Source organism: Plectropomus leopardus, chromosome 12, assembly GCF_008729295.1.
Source record: "Plectropomus leopardus isolate mb chromosome 12, YSFRI_Pleo_2.0, whole genome shotgun sequence".
Lineage (NCBI taxonomy): Eukaryota > Metazoa > Chordata > Actinopteri > Perciformes > Serranidae > Plectropomus > Plectropomus leopardus.
The window spans coordinates 26,009,308-26,030,484 of record NC_056474.1 but is presented as its reverse complement, the minus strand read 5'-3'; the positions used below and the strand labels follow the sequence as shown (position 1 = coordinate 26,030,484).

General features: G+C 38.5%; 5 non-coding genes and 1 pseudogene across 5 annotated transcripts; 1 reads left to right on the top strand and 5 right to left on the bottom strand.

Annotated features, from left to right (window-relative positions):
- Positions 1 to 6,631: 6,631 nt before the first annotated feature.
- Positions 6,632 to 21,177, top strand: part of LOC121951295 — a 30,670-nt pseudogene continuing 16,124 nt past the window's right edge.
- On the bottom strand, positions 15,116 to 15,197 carry trnas-cga. The gene has a single exon. It is a non-coding gene; the product is annotated as a tRNA-Ser (tRNA).
- trnas-cga lies at positions 15,508 to 15,589 on the bottom strand. Its single transcript has one exon. It is a non-coding gene; the product is annotated as a tRNA-Ser (tRNA).
- On the bottom strand, positions 16,009 to 16,089 carry trnas-uga. The gene has a single exon. It is a non-coding gene; the product is annotated as a tRNA-Ser (tRNA).
- On the bottom strand, positions 16,873 to 16,954 carry trnas-uga. Its single transcript has one exon. It is a non-coding gene; the product is annotated as a tRNA-Ser (tRNA).
- On the bottom strand, positions 17,830 to 17,911 carry trnas-uga. The gene has a single exon. It is a non-coding gene; the product is annotated as a tRNA-Ser (tRNA).

Here is a 21,177-nt window from a genome sequence, read left to right as displayed (position 1 = left end):
CCAGCAGTGTTCCATGTCTCCTGTAATGCAGCTCTCAGGGATTTGTTAAGGGTAAAATTAGAAATACAGGAATCATGACACAAATTAGCCTATATATAAAAAGAGCAGTCACGGATAACAGCATTTAACCATTCTTTGCCACTGTTGTGTAAATGAATAAATAAATGTTATTGTCGCATTTTGCACCAAAATTCATTTTCAGGTACTCTGAACTGTATTGCTTCACTCACCTCAGCCAAAATAGAAGCCCATTGCAAACGCTTAAAAATTTGTTTGCCATGCATACCCTGTTTAACACCTCTCCCACCCCCCTCATAAATAACAAACAGACCCTTATTGTTTTTAATAATTTTCAGGTAAAATAACCCATTGTTCCACAAGAAACCAAGATTAGAAAGTGAACTTCATTCTAAACACCCCACCTGCGCATAAAGCTGTCAAAATTAATTCCGCTGCAATAAAATGCTGCATGTAGACTGTTTGATCTGTATTGTATGTGTTGTATGTGTAACACTCTCTACACATTTGCAGAGCAAGAATCTTCTGATTCATACTTTTAAGAATGATTTTAAATGCAGGACTTATGCTTAAAATGAAGTATCTTTGGTTGTTTTTGCACTTGTCCTTAAGTAAAGAATACGAGCGCTTCTCCCAAAAATGTTTATTGCTTTATTGTAACATTAATAAAATATCAGCTAGATACAGTTGTTTCTAGAATATTTGTTAGTGTTTCTTCGTGCACATTTTAATATCTTTATAATCCACAATAAATATACAATCCTGTGTAAAGTGCTATCCAAATGCCATTAAAACTGACAATAATGAACCTGATTAACAGTTAATTACTGTTATGTGATATTGGAGATGAGCGCTAAGACATAGAGACTTTCCAGTACAGTAACAGTCAGTCATTTGGGAGATGTGATATGATCTCAAAGTCTGTCAGGAAGGAAACCACCAGTAAATATTTAATCAGCAATTTGGTTCGCCTTTCAAATATTCATGAAATCTAATCAACTTAATCACGGTGTGATCGTTATTTCACAGCGTAATGAAACTCCCCGCCACTTCACTCAAGCGTGACCAGGGTGGCTGACTTCACGGCGTTGCTTTCAAAAACAATAAAACTAACGCACCCGTCATCCACACGTGCACGCACATGCACACACACACACACACACACACACACACACACACGATGACAAGGTGGCTGAAAGCAGACTGTAAGGAAGAAAAGGGAAAAAAACATGGAAAAGATAGAGAAAGAAGGGCATCAAGAAAAGAAGTGTGAAAAGTCTGAATACAATTCACAGATACAGCAGTACTGTAGGTTGGGGTATAATGTTTACCTAACCCTGTGTCCTAAAAGTGATGTTTACTGTATATATCACTTGTTTCTTTACCTAATTACCTTGAGATGACAAACATAATTGCCTCCTTGGATTATATTATGACATGTTTTAAGTGTGAAGGAATTGTTACATTTATGTACCACACTGGGGTCATGAGGCTAGGAGGTGGTCACGATGGCCAGGGTGGTCGGTGGGTCTAAAAGCACAGGACACTGGTGAACTTCCATGCACCTATTTGTGCCATTACTGAATCCATTTAAAGCAGAAATGTCTAAAATTCTGTCAAAATTTAAGTCCTCTGCACATTTCTATTGGAGTGAACAAATGCACTAAATAGTAAGGGGAACATGCCCCCTGTGCCCCCCCTGAAATGTACACTTATGTGCAGGGGGCCCCGAATCAGTAGAAGTAGATGATCCCTCACTAGCTTCCCACCAGTAAGCAAAGCCACTTTTTTTCACTGGAGCTGATTCCCAGACCCTAGATACTCTGTAAGTGTTTAACCTCTGCTCTCAGAGGTTGTACAAAAAAGACACAGAAGCAAAATCAATACACTGCATCAGATGCAAGAAACACTGCGTAAACTTTTCACTGAGATACTCTAATTATGCTACTAAGAAAAAACATACACCATCAGAATGACTTGAAAGATAATATATTAACAGATGGTTGTTTTAAAATGAAATAAATCATGAAACAAATTGATTTGTTGAGAGCAACACAAAAACAAGAAAATCAAGTGTGGACTAAGAAGAAGACAGAGATGAAGAGACTGACAGAAACAAATAAAAATGCTAATTCTGTAATATGACATAAATGTCCAGATGACTCAACAATATCGCCTTATTTAGCCTGCACATGTAGCCAAATCTGACTGCAGAGGATGGAGAGAGCGTGCCTGCGGGCTGCAGCTCTTTACAGAGGAACAGTGAAATGAATCTAATGTACAGTATAATGTTTGGCCTGAGGGGTGCACAAGGGAGCTGCTGTGTCCTATTTGCTGGGATGTTGAGCTCATTTTGGAGAGCAGTTCATTCTGCCTGCCCTGTGGGATCTTAGCCACAGGCTGAAATACAGTACAATCTATCTGTTTTTCATCAGACGCAGTAATAGCCTCTCTGTTGTGTCTGCATGATGCTAAAGTCTTGCATGTACTTTGTCTCACCTTAACAGCTTAGATGTCTGGAAAAAGCAGGAGATGATGGACAAGTTGTTATTTGATCACATGGATGAATACATCAGGACGCTGCATGGGTGGCATCGAATCTTGTCCTATATGTTGATGTTTTCAGGATTTTTTTTGTCCTTTCTTTATTTCAGAGTTCCAGGGAGCTTTAAAACTTTATGACAAATATAATTATACTTTTTTAAAAATGAAGAAACTACAAACCGTGAGTTAGACGCTGGTCTTATCTGGCCTTAAGAGTAAAGCCTCTTATGGTGTTGTAAAAGACAGATCCACTTCTGATAAAAGTATGACAGTGGTGGACTGTAACTAAGTATATTTACTCACTTTGCCTACTGTACTGAGATAAAACTTTGACGTACTTGCACTTTACTTGTGTATTTCCATTTAATGCTGCTTTATAATTCTGCTTCAGTACATTTTTCTGACAACTTTAGTAACTTTGCAGATACAAGTGATAAATTATTTAATAAATGATGATGCATTATTATAGTTTTAACTCCACAGCACGGTATACATTATTCCAAATTGGCTTCACATTTTACCAGCAACGTTAATATGATGTGGACTTTAATGCATCACTAATCATAATCCAATATATAATTCTGAAACAGGCCATTATTATTTTAATGCTAATAATTTTGTACTTTATCTCAGGGGTGAAGTGCAAGTGGATTATGGGACTCCAGCACAGAGTGTTATCTCAAAAGCCTGAATCCGTGCTATACACTAAACAAATCTATTATAATTAACTAAATATTATTCTGTTTAATTTTAAGTATTAAAGATCACATTTATTTAGTATTGTTTGAGATCCTTAATTTGCTATTAGAGCAGCCCAGTTTATTAAGGCATGGATTTAAATCTAGCAGATTTGTCAGTCTGTTTTCACTTATTTTGTCTAATAGCTTAGTGTGTGCTTACCTTATTCCTGATCCAGACATTCAGATGGGTTTTACCGTGAGCCTAATTATTTGCAGAGGTGTCTCCTTCTCTCCGAAACAGACCTGGTCATTTAAAGAGAAAGAATGATGAATAAAGCAATTTCACATCAAAAATCAGTGTTTCTACTACGCTGTTCGGCATGTTGGGGACAGGCTGCTGTCCCATCACCTGCTTATGTGCTCTCACCCTTTTTTCTCTAATAACTTAAAAAAATCAGATGTTCAGATGGTTTTTACTGGGACCTAAATTATTTAGAGATCTCTTCCTCTTCTGGACCCAGTGATTTACACCAACAGAAACACTGAAAAAAGCAAGAAAACATACTTATTATATTATATTCTGTTTCTGCCAATATATCCCCCTAAATCCAACACAGCTGACCTTTAAGTAAGACTGTGAATGCTAGTGTATTTCTATACTGTAATATTGCTACTTTTTCTTAAAGATCTGAAAACTTCTTTCTTTGCACATGTCTGTGTGCTAAATATGTAACTACAGGGTGCATATTAGCTTAACATAACAACTGGGAATGGGGAAAACAACTAGCCTCACTCTGCACAAAGTTAAAAAAAATAAATCACATATACCAACATCTTCTGTTAACTATAAATATATCAGAGCATGCAGAAATATATCAGCATGGCTAAAAGTTTTATTTTAGTTACTTTACAATGCAGCCAGATGAAATCCCTCACACTTCTCCATCAACATAAAAGAATAATGCTCCAAAGGGAAAAGTCAAATCAAAGAGGGGAGAGTAGAGTTTATCCCTCCTGCTAAGATTTACTTACAACACATGACAAGCAAAGTCACGGCACATGATAAGAAACTGTGGATAACTGTACGCACAACGCAGCAGTGGAGCTTTAGGAGTCAGTGAGGTGAACTAGTACAAGTAATGTGGATCCCAGAGGCTCAGCAGCACGCCACCTTCAGCTGGAGATAAACAAAGAGGTACAGCATCTTGCTAATCCTCTGAAGAGGGAGTCAGTCACTGGAAACCTGCAAAACCAAGAGGATCAAAACATAGCAAAGGCCAGAGAGGAGGGGCGAGGAGATGAAATGTGATGATAGCAACAATAAAATGATGTTGGGGAGCAAAACAGAGGGGACGATTTGGTTCTTAGCTTAGATGTAACACAGTCAGATTATCAGTTTGAGGACGGTGATTGGCAGGGCTTTAACAGCTGCTGGTAATAGACGTAAAGGTGAAGTGGGGAAGATTATGCAAAGTTGGCTTTATAATGCAAATTGTGAGGTGGATAGTCTGAATTGGAGTAGGAGATCTTTCTTTGTTATTATTGTTATGATTATTATGGTTGCTATTAATGTTCTCACCGACAAAAATCCAGTTTTCCCCATAAGGTTGTTGAAATGATCTTACCATAATGCTGACAGCTTAACAAACACTATATGATCTGTTACAGCTCTTCAGTGATGCTACATGATGCATACATGGAATTAAGTATTTAAACCTAGACTCTATCAAATATTCTACATGTCTTCTGCATATTTTTATACACAGTTTCCCAAAGTTATGCTTAATATAATAAGTGTTGTTGGAAACTTTGGGATCTTGACTGCAATTTAAATTCTGATGGGATCTAAAAATTGTATTGCATTTCATTTTACTTCTTATTTTTATTTATTGCATTTTAAACCCTCCTCGTTGTTCATTTTGCAGCCTGCAGTCCAAGCAGCAGAGACAAAGGAGATAAAAGTGTCGCATGACTACAGAAACTCAGTGTGTCTCCTGCCGCTGCAGAAACAACACAGCTGGAGCACCTTTCTAACCTACATTTCACTGCTGTAATGTTTAATACATGTACAAATGTGCATAAGTAGCATAATACTGCTGACGTGCAGTATTTATAACTGCTGCATGTAGGACATAGATTAACAGTATGTACAGCCAGTGCTGAATTTGCCTGAATAATATTTTTTTTTTTATTAGTGTTGCAAGATCCAGGCATCTCATTTTAATAATAGCTATGAATTTTGTTCCTTTGCTCACAGTTGTGAATTCACACAATAAAATACTTCAGTACACATTTGAGGTATTTGTACTTTAACTTCAGCCCTTTTTTGATACCACGTTGTATTTCTACTTCACTACATTTTAGACGGAAATATTGTACTTTTTAATCCACTACATTTATTTTTAGTTACTTCACAAACTAAAATGTCTGCAGACCAAACATATGAAGAGCTTATGAAATATGAAGTTATGTCATATATTAAATTAAACAACAGTTTATACAAGTACAGTATAGCTGAAACAAATGGTCAATTTTTCACTTAGTCTATTAACAGAAAATTATTGAATAGTTTCAGATTGACAAGTTGCTGATTTTCATTTAAATGACTTTTTTTTAAAATAATAATAATAGAAGTAATTTTAAGGTTTGAACTCTTGTTGGACAAAACAGACATCACTGAGTACTTTAACTTTTAACGTTGCATTTTCCTGATTATATTGAAAATACCTTTTACTAATGTAACATTTTCAGCACAGGACCTTAACTCCGAACAAAGTATTTTAAAGTGTGGTTTTAAAGTTTGCTAACATAAAATGATCTGAATTACTCTACTGGAGATAAATGTCATGATTCTAAATTGGAAATCCATTAGTCCATACCTTTTTTTGGACAGATTTCACAAAAAACCCCACAAATTTGAACCTCAGGGTGACACTATAAGAACTGTTGGAGAATAAGGGTAGGGTTCATCCTCTGATGACCATGAATAATGGTACCAAATTTATAAAGACCATCACACAGTGAGATATTTCAGTCTGGACCAAAGTGGCAGATCTACCAACTGCCAGACCGACATCACCATCCATAGAGCCATGGCATGACTAAAATCTCAGTGACTTTGAATCAAGGATGCTGAATCACAGCATGAACCAAAGCTCTTCCTCTCCTCATGATGTCACAGTGTGAACAGCCGCCTGCCTCCTAAAGCCGGCAGATGGGGGGAGAGAAGTCAGTCACTGTTCAGGGCTTCCTGCTGCAGAGCTGCACCCTCAATCCTCCCTGTGCATTTTTGCCTTAGACAAGAAACAGCAGTGGACAAACTACTGAAAAAATTGAAAGAAGAAGGAATCTCCTGAATGGCACCGGTGAATGGGAACTGAAGCAGAAACATGGAGAGGTCAGACCGTGATATGGAGGGAAAATCCAAGAGGAAGAGGAGGAGGAGGTGTAAAGGCAAAGGTTAGTGCAGCAGGCATGTTTGGAGAAGTTGTACTATTGTCACTGTGATAAAATCCGATTATTCATCTTAGTGTAGTGGTTGGTTTACAATGGTTCTGTTATGTCTGATTTATTTCAGTCTCTTATGGCATCTTTAAAACTATTCTCTTCAGGTTCCTTGTCTCTTTCATGTCTGAAGATATTTGATTTTTGCACTTAATGGCATGCTTTTTGAATTCTAGAGTGATAGTCTTATGTAGACTTGCAGTTTTGCTTTGATATTTGCTATGATAGAATAACATTACATTAATGAACTGACGCGTTTTTCGAAGCAATAAGTGCAATCTAGAAGAACTACATGTCACCAAACTACAGATCCTATTTCGTGTGTGTGTATCCCAAATGAATTACAAATCTATACAAGTTTATAAGTGTGTTGATAGTTACTTTATTATACTTTATGGTGTTTGTTGTTGTTCAGACTAAATCCCTGTAGGGAAAAAAAATATTTAAAAAAAAATAAAATAAAATAAGAAGAAGCTCTTTATTGGCTCTTGGGTTTGCTCTCTTGTTTTGGGGAAAACAGGGTTTAGCCTGTCTTTTACTGTGGCCACTGAGGCTGAACTAAGATCTGCGACAGAATCAAAACTCCTCTCTGCATAAAACTGCAACTCGTAGTAATGTTATTCATTGCAGTCAAACTCAACTCAAGTCAAATCTAATGCATTTATATACAACTTGGAGATGCATTGTATTGAAGATGGATCATTTATCAGCTACATGTAACCAACATGCCCTTTGTTATCCTTTGATCATTGATTAAAAAAAAAAAACTAAACTCAGCCACACTAGCAGCTCGGAGATGCTGTAATTAGGACCAGTAGTCCTTTAAGCTAAATGCTAACATGCTGATGTTAAGCTGGTAATATGTTAGCATGCTATATTTTGCTAAGCTTAATACAAAGTACATCTGAGGCTGATGGAAATGCCATTTGTTTTGCAGATATTTGATCATAAACAAATTAAATCTTTGAACTGATGATTGTTTTAGAGTACACTCAGACAGTTTGCTTAAAAATATATATATTTTTAAAAGTTATTGGAATCGAACCTGAAGGGAACATGAATGTATTTGCACAATTTCTTGGACGAACTACAAAACAACAGTATGCCAATAGTCAGCTGTGGACTGAATATATAAACAAAGCAACTTGTATTAACAGAAAGTTCTGCAGAAAGTTGACAAATGTGTTCTTTGCTTCCGGAGATAAATGATAAAATCCTGTGTTTACCTGATATTCAAATCAGTGATGTAACAGTGATCGTCTGAGGGCCATGAAAAAAAAGTTCCAATAGTGTCAGTATTCATTTATATATGCTCATCTCACAAACTCTTACTTCAAAAAAGACCAACCAAGTAATTCAGCAGCTCAGCTGGTGCTACAAAAGTCTCATCAATCTAAAAATACTGTACATTCAGCCTCTGTTTATTCTCTATCATGTAAATGAAATGTCTCATCGTGATGCGAGCTCTGGTAATCATAATTACAGTGGTCTAGGCAACAGGTCAGTCTTTTAGGATTAAACTGGCATTGTTCTCCACATGCTAATCCCCAGTAAATGCTGCAGATTACTCCGTGATGGCTTTTGTATTAACTCAAATGGTTATTCAATGTGCGCTAAGCCTATTCTACTTTCATTAATGGCCCATTGGCCTTTTTTGTACATCAGTGCTAGAGCGAAAGAACGTCCTCTTTGAAAAATCATTACTGCTCAAATCCCTCTATTTTAGGACCAGAATGCACTTTGCTAATGCTTCCACTGTATCCAACAATGAGCTGTATTTCAATGCCAGCTGTCTGAACAGAAGGTGGCATCTTTTTCACAAATGGCTGACGTTCCTGTTTACAGTGAAGCTCTCTGAACACACAGCAGGAGGAAAACTCATTCTGTATGACTGTTGCGATTTCTCTTCATTTAACAGTAATTCATCAAAGTTGAAAGTTTATCTGTTGCATCGAGGGTTCATCTGCATCAAGTCACCCACATTTTCACTGTCTTTGTGAAACGTTCTTAGGTTGTGTTAGAAGAGACCTCTGCAGGCCACTTAAGCACATATTTATTTTGTGTAAAACATGATAACATTACATTGTATAGTAAAGTAATACAACAGTTTCTAAATGAAAAAAATCAAAAAATGAAAATATATTACAAAGTTGATGCAGCTACTGTGACGTCATTCATTGGTTTGTGGACTACCCTTTTGAGCCCCATGTTTGGTATTCTGGCCATGTGACCATATCTGGGTAGACCTGATATGACACCACTGAGGTAGCAATTTGTAAAGCAGAGGTGGCCAAACAATAAAGTATTTATTATGCTTTATTGTCTATTTTACTCTTAATGGGACCATGCTTAACAAAATGAACATCAAGAAGACGCTACAGATTAAGACAAAACACTCATTAGGAAAACAATTACTGAGGCAGTGATGTACTGGAGTCCTGAACGCATTAGCAACATTAAGCTAGCTAAGTAAATATTAGCTAATTCTAATGTTATTTACGCCTATGAAAAAAATTAAAAGGTCAGCTACATACCTGATGCACATACTAGGAACTCTGTGCTCCTTGCTTACATTAACCGCAAAAAAACCCCCAACCGTTTTACTTCTCGAGTCCATGTTTGTTGTTTCTTTTCTGACCAGAGAACATGAACGCATCTTTGTCGTAATTATCACTGCAGCGCTGGGAGGTCCGATATTTCCGTTAAGCACGTGAAGGCAGCATATGACGCAGATTCGGACTGGAGCGTTCATGATGTAGAAGTTGGAGACGACCTCTCTATGTAATGAAAATCGCCATAAGATATTAATATATATTAATTGTGTAACAGTAGGTTTGTTGCGGTGGCAGGGCATGTGTTCTCCTCCACTTGCGGTGCGAGTTCACGTCGCGCGCGCCCGCGGCTCTAGGCTATGCAGTCTGCTCTCAAAAGATGCGCCGGGAACTTTCGCCTTCGCGGTTTTTTTTTTTAACCCAGTTCTGAAAATAGCACATTTTAAATGTTTCATTTGCAAACGTACAACTGAGGAGAAGAATAAGATGTCAAACTTTAACAGACACCTGTCACGGTTGCACCCAGAAAAGTAAGTGAAATGCTTTCGTTAGCTCGCCAGCTAAGGCTAACATTAGCCTCTGAAATGACTGGTTTAGCCCAGACAGCAAGTAAACACATGGCTACTTAACATGCAGGATGGCATTTAACTCGCCATGTGCATTCTTGGTATCGGACTTTCTGGAAGGAAGGCTGTTAGACCTCACTGTGGGATAATTTATTAACGTTATATTGTGTTGGTGTTGTAAGTTCAATAGTCGAGTGGTGTTACAAGTTACTGTCTCACATTCAGCATCATTACACTCTTGCCATTACACGCCATTACTGTCATTAACAGGGGGGCTGCTTCATGTCGGTTCATATATCCTGTTCATGGCAGACATTTGGACTTGTCATTATAGGGAAAGCACAAGTATTTTTTTCAACATTAATGATGGCTGCATTCTACTTAGGGTATATACTAGCATTGTGCATGATGGCTCACTTGAATATCTTACTGGAGCACTTAATGTATGCTGAGTGGTTAAGGCGTTGGACTCGAAATCCAATGGGGTTTCCCCGCGCAGGTCCAAACCCTGCTCACAGCCAGTGAAATACTGAGTGATCACTCCTGCAGCTCTCAGTTTCTTTGATTGAGTGGTTAAGGTGTTGGACTTAGAAATCAATCATCATTTATATTATTTATGATATCAGTTGTACCTGATATCAGTTTTACCTGTGACTGTTGAAATGTCAAAATGTCTGCTGTGAAAAAGGTATATTATCATGTTGTTGTTTTATTTCTGGCATGGATTATGGTGTTAACTGCATTATTTAGAACATTGTTTCTCAGCCCTGGAACTCAAACAGTTGACCAAATGGACCAAAAATGCATTACTACATTACTACTATACTTACTTTTTAAACAGTGAAATTAATATTATAAAGATGCCATGAGTAGTCATGGTTTGAGCTAAGGAAAACTAATAAGGGCAGTTCTAGTTAAATCCAGCTCTTTGAGTGTGCATGATGATGACTAGGACTTGGTACTCTGACTGAGGCAATGGTGACTCGACTTAGGCTTTTCTTCGGTGACTTGGCTACAACACTGTACTGAGGTAATAAATGAAGTTAGGAGTGTCATTTTCTCAAAGACTTAATACAATCATACTTCTTTATGCAACCAGTAGAGTCGCCCCCTGCTGGTCATTAGAAAGAATGCAGATTCAAGGCACTTACACATTGGCTTGCCTTTTCAGAACAAGAGAAAACACAATTCCAGGGTTTTAAGATATAATGAAAACTGAGTAATACTGAAACAGAGAAAAGATGTATGAACATGTTTAACTGCCTTAATGTGTACATATGATTTACTGTGGATTATTAACAGCTGCAAGTCTTGTCACTAACAAGTGAGGGCAGCCAGTGAGAAATTGATTCTCCAACTTGAGGGGAACTATTAAATTATTTATTATAAGAATACCAGAAGTTGCATAGTATCACCAAGTTCTTTCTGGATGCAGTTTAACAGAAATAATCAAGGTAAACCCAATAACTTCATCTTGTATTGAGCCTAAGACTCATATGTTTCTGTACAAGTGGAAAAATCTTAAGTTACTGTGAAGTTATTTCACTTTTATTAAAGAAAACTTCTGTTCAAATTATCGAAAATGAATAGTTCAACATTTTAAAGAAATGTGCTTAGATGAATGGTGTAGGGTTAAATATTTTTGGATTTTTGTACCGCACCAGGCAAGCTGTTTCCCCCTGTTTCCACTTTTTATGCTAAGCTAAGCAAACCTTTCCTGACTCCATTACATTCTTAATAAGTTAGCTTTGAAAATGCCAGCCTGACTGGGGCCTAAAGCTTTTCACAACAGAAAGACTCAGGAAGCAAAATGCTAAGCTTAACATCTATCATTCACACTGAAATAAAGTCATTGAAGTGCTGCTGCTTACTTTAAAAACATGCTGACCTGTTGGAATGGAAAACAAAATTACAATTGTCACATTGTTACAGAAAACTAAACTTCTCTGCCCTTGTTAGGAATTACTGGACAAAGTCTATTGAGCACATGACCATAATGAAATGACTTTGTTATAAGGATTTTTCTCTGTGTACAGATGACAGGAAGAAGTTATTGCTGGCTTTTCAGTTAGAACAAATTGCCATTTGGCTGTAAAATCCCCTTCTGCTGGCTTTTCAGTCTAAATTTAACAAACTGTCATTTGTTGGCTGTAAAACTCAGTCGGAGAAAACATTTGATTGTCCCGCTTTCAGTGCGGATTATGATTCTCCAACATGGAACAAACAGCTGCTGTCTGTGATGGGCCTGTCAGTGATTTTCTGATGACACGTCATGCGTTTGGACATATCTGTATATTGGATGCATTTTGGATAAGTGAGCTCCATCGTGCAGTCAAACTTAGTGGGGCATGTCAGTGTGCAATTTCACTGATGGATTCTGCAATCTCCACACTTCTATGGGGCTCTGGCTTCATGAAAACATTAGCAATATGGTTTGTGTACCCATTTAACTTAATTGCAGGGATGCTTGGTGGGTAAAGTGCAATACTAACTCTGCAAGGGTTAGGGGTCCCATTTCCTCTGCGTATCAGTGTGAAAGGAACTACTGCTGACACTGCTAGGGTTTAAGCTTTGATCTCCACTGGGGCTGAATATGCTAAAAAAAAGTTACATATTTAATAATTGTCCCTCTTTTTTGTTTCTTCTTTCCATCTTAACTGGAAACAGATATACCCAAAAATATAGAAACTGAATAAGACACTAAGTCCTTCATTGCACTGCAGACACAGCGGTTCAGTTGTTGGACTTTTAAGTTGCATCATGTTCCAGTAACAAGCACTCAGTTTCCTGCATTCTGGTGAGTTTGTATGCACCAATTTGTGCCTTTTCTGCACCAATTTAGGGTGTCTTTAATCTGATCAAAATAAAAGTCCTTTGCTACTTTCATGTTTTATTGGGGGGCAACAAAGGCACATACTCTAAATACTGAGGGGGACATGCCCCCTGCTTCCCCCATTGAAATCTGCACCTATGTCAGCTGAAATTTCCAGATCCAATTCCAATAGCACCAACCCTCAATTAAACTTCTAACCTATTGTGAGGTTTAAAGAATGTCTTCTAAAGAAACATGTTCCATGTTAATTCCAGCTTGTTATAGACATTATTATGCACTTGACACTGAAACAGGAACATGGTCTTGAATTGGCACACATTTTCATGCCAAGCTTCCAGTATCTTTTACTGCTGACTGGTGATTTCTTCTATTCTAATACTAACTGTTGCTCAGAGGGATCTTTGTCTCGTTCTGCCCTTTCAGTGGTCAGTCTGGTTGAACCATTTTACAGCATTTTGTTCTCGATGTTCACATAAACCCTTCATAGAAAATAAAATCTATTTGTAAAAATGATTTTCTGCTATCTAAAATCATGAAGGACCATTTAAGCATATCAGGTTGTTCTCAGGAATCTGACTGGCTCCAATCAAACTTTTAAATGGCACAGTATCCTTACCCAGAACTTGAATAGCTGATGTAAATATAAAGAAGAAACTGAAACATTCAATCCACAATTAGAGACGACTGAAATCCAATCTTTCAAACCTAGAAAGTGATAGGAAAGCAGCAGGAGAGGGCATTAAAAGTTGAAAGAGGTCATCGGCAACAGTCAACAGCCTGCCATAGATTACTGCTGTCATTGTTATTATCTCTCATTGCAGTTTCATTGCACATTGCCATATGTTTCAGGCAATGAGTTCATCACTCATTTCCAAATAATGATAATCATTCTGTTGATTTGAAAGCAGACGTTTAGCTTATTTGCTTGAGTGTGATTTGATTTACTTGCTGCACTGAATTTAGACTGAGAAAGGCTTTGTGGGTCCGTACTCACTGTGCAAAAAACAGGACATTTGATAGAGATCTGAAGTTAAATCACAACACTCAAGCAACAATTGGACAATTAAAAAATGTACAAGCAGTAGGCAGATGACGCATACTTGCAAATGTGTTTGAATGTAATGTTTTAAAAATCAGATACATTTGGAAACGTTTTGAAGTTAGAATGTCTTGAAATAATAGACAGTTAACGCCGAGGCATAGTTGTAATTACCGTCCTGAGTGTCAGTGGGAATTCTCAGTATACTCCTCCACTTTTCCAAGACAAACCTCTGTTCTGCCTGAAGCAACTGAGGAGATCTTGACTCTGAATCTATTGTTGTCTCAACTCTGGTTGAGGTCAGATTTAGGTTAAGCTGTTTACATGAACTTTTTATTCCCTGTAGCTGAGTTTCCTTGTTGCCAGTGCCACAGATATACAAATAAATTAACAAACTTTTATTCCTGCCAGCCTGAGATGCCCCATCAGCAGTGCAAAACTGACAGATTAATGCAGAACTAGGAATGAAGATCAAAATAGTAACATTACTAGGGAGAAGGGCTGCTCTGTATTTATTTCTGTGTGTAAAAACTGAAAATGAAAAAAAAAAACTGAATCTTTGCCTCAAGTACAGTAATGTGCAATTTATTATTTATTTTATTTAATTGTTTATTTTATGATTCCCAAAATTTTTGTGAAGAAAGAAAACCAGCTTGCGGCTAAATTTCTTAAAGGTAATAGGTGACAGTCTTGGAATCTCAGACAAAGTTTTTCCAATGGACTTGAATCACAATGTGTCCTGGTTTCCAGATATGCAACTCTAATAAAAGTGCCACTGAAATTACAGCCTTAACCCTTTGAAACTTGGAGCCATATCACTTTTCTTGTGCTGCTTTCAGACACCTTTCACAAGTAATTAAACCTTCAAACCCTGAGCAAATTTGTGTGATTTTTTCCAAAAACGTAGGAAAAAGGCAGTGAGCAACTTGGTCAGACATATCCCACAAATTGCAAGAAATTTTGATTTAGAACATTATTTTTTAAAAAGTCAAGGAAAATGTCTTAGGGGGGAAAGAAAAAAAGATAGAGTAAAACTGTATTTATAATAACACATTTAAAATTTTGTAACAATATTACATTTTTAAAAAACATTTCCATCTTTCCTTGTTTTTTTTTTTTCCACTAAAGACTCGGGACTTGGGTTTTTTGTAGTATTAGGAATTCAGTATGCTTAAAACAATAGTAAGCAGTAGTAAGCAAAGTACCTGTACTAAACAATGCTCAGTCTTCACAGAAACATCGCTGTTCAAGGCAAGTATCACTGTGAGTACAGTTTGAATCTGCATGAGGAAACCCCATTGATTTCTGAGTCCAACACCTTAACCACTCAATCATCAAAGAAACTGAGAGCTGCAGGAGTGATCACTCAATATTTCACTCGCTGTGAGCAGGGTTTGAACCTGCGCGGGGAAACCCCATTGGATTTCGAGTCCAACGCCTTAACCACTCGGCCATCACAGCTATTTTTCCTTCCTTAATTCTCCTGTCTTTCCCCCAGTGGGACCTGTATCTCTATCAGCCACCACATTGAAATCACTTGCAGGTGAAGAAAATAACATTGATCAGGTTCTCTGGTGTAGTTACAATGCAATATCCTGGGAAACATTGGGACCTTACATTCAGGTGCAGGCATTGTGGATGCTGCTTGACATGCACCACCCAGCATTAACACAGCTGACAATGGCACCTTTTGCATTTTTTTGCAAGTAACCATTGTAATGTGATTGTACAGTGGTGTTACTATATATTGAAAGCTATCAAAGGTAGACAACGCTGTGAGCAGGGTTTGAACCTGCGCGGGGAAACCCCATTGGATTTCGAGTCCAACGCCTTAACCACTCGGCCATCACAGCTGTTTTTCCTTCCTTATTTTCATGTTTCTTGAAGATTTACTCACTTGATTTCAAGGTTAACCTCTTTGGTTTCGTCCAGACAAATCCTGTGTTTGCCCCATTTGGACCTGTATACTGATCAGTATAGAGTACTGATCAGCTGTGTGATCGTACTCTATACCTGCATCAGTGGAGGGCAGGCCCTGAAACAGATGTCTTTGTATTTGTTGCACTATTAGTTTTCCTGCCTGACCATAGAATCAAGGTTTACACTGTAAGGACATGCAATATGGGGAATTTGTAGACCAGATTGATGCCTTTAGCATTTCCAGAAAAGTTCTTGTTCTGTGTTCTGACGTGTTTTGACTGTGGCTAGCAACCATCATTTGGTAAACAGGGGTCAACCAGCATAGAAAGAAAGTTGTGGTATGATTTGACTACGCTGTGAGCAGGGTTTGAACCTGCGCGGGGATCCCCATTGGATTTCAAGTCCAACGCCTTAACCTCTCGGCCATCACAGCTATGAAGATTTCCATTTCATTGTGAGTTTTCTCAGATTTTTACTTTCTAGCCAAACCTTTTTGGCTATGTTCAAATTCATCCTGTGCCTGCCCCATTTGGACCTGTATAGTGATCAGTCACAACATTAAATTATGTGTGACCCTACACCTGCATCTGCAGAGGACAGGCCTCTTTGTGTTTTTGTTGCACTTTCAGTTTTCTTGCCTGATATGTATTGGCTGATTATATCCACGTAGCATTTTTTCTTTAGCACCCAACTCTTTTAAAGGATTTTTTTTAATATCTTGACATTAGTATTAGCTTGTAAGCTAATGTGACACTATGTCAACAGAGGGCTGACTACACAGGTAACAACAAGCTAACAACTGTACAATGATAAAAGCACATCACACACCAGCAACATCCAGTGTCCGCCAGCCGCTCTCACAAACAAGCTTCTCTGTCTAGCTAGTGGCAGTGACATCACCAGTGCCTTTTTAAAAAGTTCAGAGATTTTCAACCAGGAGCAGCTGCTTGTAAAAAAGGTGGAGCACTCTGAAAAGAGACACTGGGTGCAGTGCTTTTTCAGCCACAGGTAGCCACACATACCTGCTTCTCATAGGGAAGTATTGAAGAAAGGACACAAGCTCCTGATTTACACTGTGAGTAAACACATTACGGGGAATTTTGAGAACAGTTAGATGGCTTGAGTCTTTTCTAAACACTTTTTGTGGTGTGATCAACTGGCAGGGACTAATTGACAGAGTCAATCTATACAGAAATGAAGCAGCAAAGTTAGGTCACGCTGTGAGCAGGGTTTGAACCTGCGCGGGGAAACCCCATTGGATTTCAAGTCCAACACCTTAACCACTCGGCCATCACAGCTGAGTATACCTGTAACTTTCCCTGTGTTTGCCCCATTTCCACCTGTATACCAATGAGCCACAACATTACATGATGTGCAGCTGTACCCTATATGTGCATCTGGTAAGGGCAGGTCCTGGATCATATGTCCTTGGGTACATCCCATTTCCTTATCCACATCTTCGCATCTCCCTTACTTGCGTCTCTTCCTCGTGTCTTAGTCCTGTCTTTTTAACACTGCTGTCATTCATGTTTTCCATTTTTGTCCTCGAAAGGGTCGCGGGGGAGCTGGAGTCACTTCCAGCTGTCATCGGGCGGAAGGCGGGGTACACCCTGGACAGGTCGCCAGACTATCGCAGGGCCGACACGTATTGACAGACAACCTTTCGCGCACACAGTCACACCTTAGGACAATTTAGAGTCACCAATTAACCTGACCTGCATGTCTTTGGACTGTAGGAGGAAGCCAGAGACCAAGGAGACAACCCACGCAGACAAGGGGAGAACATGCAAACTGCACAGAGGGGCCCCTGCGCATGGACCGAACCCCGTTCCAACCCGGGTTCGAACAGGGGGCAACAGTGCTAACCACAATGCCACTGTCCATGCAATCGTTAACTGATATCTGGTCATGGGGGTGTGTCGGTCGGTAAAAGACATCTGTGAAGGCTGCCCTCGTGTATCCTTACTTCCCTCTCCTCTGAGAGCCTCCTCCCTCCTTGGCTCCTCTCTCCTCCAAGTGCATTTGAGCAATGGGATGACCTTATGTCCCTTGGTCTTGATTGTCTTAATTGTAGAATTTATGCTGCAAGTACAAGCAACCTTTGTATTGTATTCAGGGGTCTATCTATGTAGAAATAATGCTATTAAAGTCAGGTAGGTAGTCAGTTAGGTCACGCTGTGAGCAGGGTTTGAACCTGCGCGGGGATACCCCATTGGATTTCAAGTCCAACGCCTTAACCACTCGGCCATCACAGCTATTTTTGCTCCTACATCCTCACGTATCTTGAATTTTTAATCCTTGGCTGTCTAACCAAATGTGTTTTGTATGGTTCAAACAAACCTTGTCTTTGCCTCATTTGGACTTGTATACTGATCAGCCACAACATTAAAATCACTTACAGGTGAAGAGAATCACATTAATCATCTCATTGCAATATTCTGCTGGAAAACCTTGGGTCCTGGCATACATGTAGATGCCATTTGACATGTACCACCCACCCAAAGACCATTACCAAGACCAAGTAAACCCCACATGGCAATGGCACTCCCCGATGGCAGTGGCCCTTCAAACAAATGCTCGATCAGAAGGTGTCCCTAGATCCCAATTCAGTCAAGCTTCTGGAAAATATCTGAGCCCTCACAGATTTAACTATGGGGTATATAACAGTACTGGACAACAAGGGCCCCTCTCACAAGTGCAACTAACACCTTTGGATGATCTGGTTGTCAAGTTGTCAATGTGTAGACGAAACAGCCCAGATCACTTGAGTGTGTCGGTCTCAAACTGGGGTGCACAAACAATAGGTATGTGATTGGAGCATGACTTAAAAGCTGTTCTGTTAAAATGAATCTGCTGATTGTGGGAATTGTCAGGGAAAGGACAGACAATAATGCAAAATGATTTGGTAACCGCCAGCTGTATCACATCTCCACATGGTGTAGATCCCAACCGAGTAGTTGGAAAATGAACCAATAAGAATGTGACCTTATACTCAAGGACCAAATGGAAAAGATTGTGATATCATGAGAATAAAAAAAGGTAATAAAAATAAAAAAGCTGTTCACACTATGAGCGGATACTGTATTGTTAGACAGCCTTTTTTGTCAGTTTTGATTTCTGAAATACATTGTTAGTGAACATTTTGCTGATGCATTCATTATTAAAATTTTTGTGATTTGCCAGATATGTTAAAACGTATTTGCAACATCACATTTATTTTATATATACACATAAAGAAGGCAGGGCTGCTCGTAAAAAAAAAAAAACTCAAAGTAAAACCATGAACCTGAAAATTAGCATAGTAAGTCCTTTTTAAAATCCCTTTTAAATTTAAAAACTTTACCATTTTAACATTTTAACAGACTACTTTAACAAAAGTTCGATAAATGATGTAATAAGTAAGAAAGGTCAAGAAAATCTTATTAAATTATGAGAAAATAATAAACCAAACATCTACTATTACAAATATCATTACTGATAGCGAGGGGGTTGATAGAGAAATGATTCCAAAAAGTTTCCATATTTCTTTGCCCTTGAGAAAAAGACAGTCCACATTACAAGTAAATGAAACTGCTTGCCATTAATTACGCTTAGCAAATGAGATTATCCACAGCTGTCAGACCACACACACACACACACCGGACAGCTTCTCGCTTCCCCCCTGCCATGCCTAATTTCATTATTCTATTAAATAAGGTTCATTAACGGTGGCTGGACAGAGAAACTTCACTTCTAAGGTTTGATAAACACAAGCATGGTGGAATATGAAGCCATGCAAGCTTCCTGTTCTCATTTCAGCTCATCTCTTTGTCTCTATTTTCTTTCATCCAGCACATTATAGTCTTTTGATTCCAAGTGACTGTTCTGTCAAGATAGTGCTCAGTGGAACTTTAACTTTGTAGAGGTCCAAGCTAGCTGACAGTGTTTTGACCTTTCAGTTGTACTGCATTTATCCGTGCTTGAACACAAATACCAAAAAACATATATAAAAAATAATTGTGGGGCAGTAGTTGATGAGTGTGTTACAAACATAAGCAGAAAGTTGCAACACATCACCAATCTCACTTGTTTCTATTACATTTGTGTTTGGTTTTTGTTACTTAACTTATACTCGTCACTTACATTGGTAGGTCAGAGGCCACAGTTATTAAATCCAAACTCTCGCTAGCTGCTCTCTGGGTATACGTGAAGATATCACTGTCAGCAGAATTCAACATGTCCTCTTCCATAGGACAAAATAATGGACGGTCATGCAGCACTTCATACAACTCTTTGCAAGATGGCCAAGTTATCAGCAAAACAACCACCGTGTCCTGCATTGATGATGTAGTCCTTGTCAGGCTGGGTCAGGATGAATAAGCATTCACACCTCAAAAGATATGTGCACAAATGCATCACAGACAAACTCGGCAAGTGGTTTTAGTGATCGGCTTACAGTGTCCTTTGTGGTCATTTATGCTTGTTCTTAGTGATTTCCACTTGTTCTTGGATCACCAAAGATGCATGTTGATACCAGGTAGCTTATAAACAAGCCTTCTGTGTGACTACACTAACGTTACTTATACGTGAAAGTGGTTTTTTAACACAAGTATTTTTCTCTCATTTTTTTATTTTCATTTTTAGTGATCCAACATGATTGAGTGCATTTTTTGCTAAAAGGTTCACAAGTATTTTGACCTTCAAAAATGTAAAAAACAAAGACCTTTACATCACCAGTGTTGCACAACAGCAGCTGCAATTTCATCTCTAAATTGCTGCACAACCCCCCCCCCCCCCCCCCCCCCCCCTGCTCCCTTTTTTTTTTTTTTTTGCAGATTTGCTCGTGCGTAAGATTACAGGTAGATTAAGCAAATAATTTGTCATGTTGCAACCTGGTTAACCTCTTCTTAAATTAAGTGTAAAGTCTAGTACTGCAATTCACAAATGGGTGTGAGTTAATGAAGTGCTCCTTGAAAGAGAGAGTGTGTGTTTACGAGCAAGGGGAAACAGTGAGAGATGAATGAAAAAGTGAAAATGACAGAAAGTGTGTGGGACGGTGCGAGGAGCTCAGCCGATGTAACGCAAAGACAAACACAGTTATTATCTTTTTCATCCCAAATAAATGGCCCCATTAGCTGTGATGGTGGAGGTCATTAAAACACCTCCAACCTCCACCTGCCACTGCCTTCAGAAGCTCCAGACTCACATCATTACATTCACACCCCGTCTCACAGCTCTCGCTCATATCTACCCACCACTTAATGGCATCACACGCCTAATATAACTGCAAGGTGCAAGGTTAATGCACAATAGTTTAGTGTGCACTCTTCATTATTCTAATGACTTTTAGTTTGCATTGCTGTGCCCTCCAGAATCACCAGTCACCGAGGGTGAAAATGGGCCAAACAGGCAGTAAAGTTAGCCACCAGAAAACATGCATCTTATAATGATTGTTTCAGAGGTAAAACTTATTTAATACAAAAAGCTTTTTGTATTTTTTTTAAAGTAATCGTCATTTTACAGTTTTAGTGAGGTTCATAAG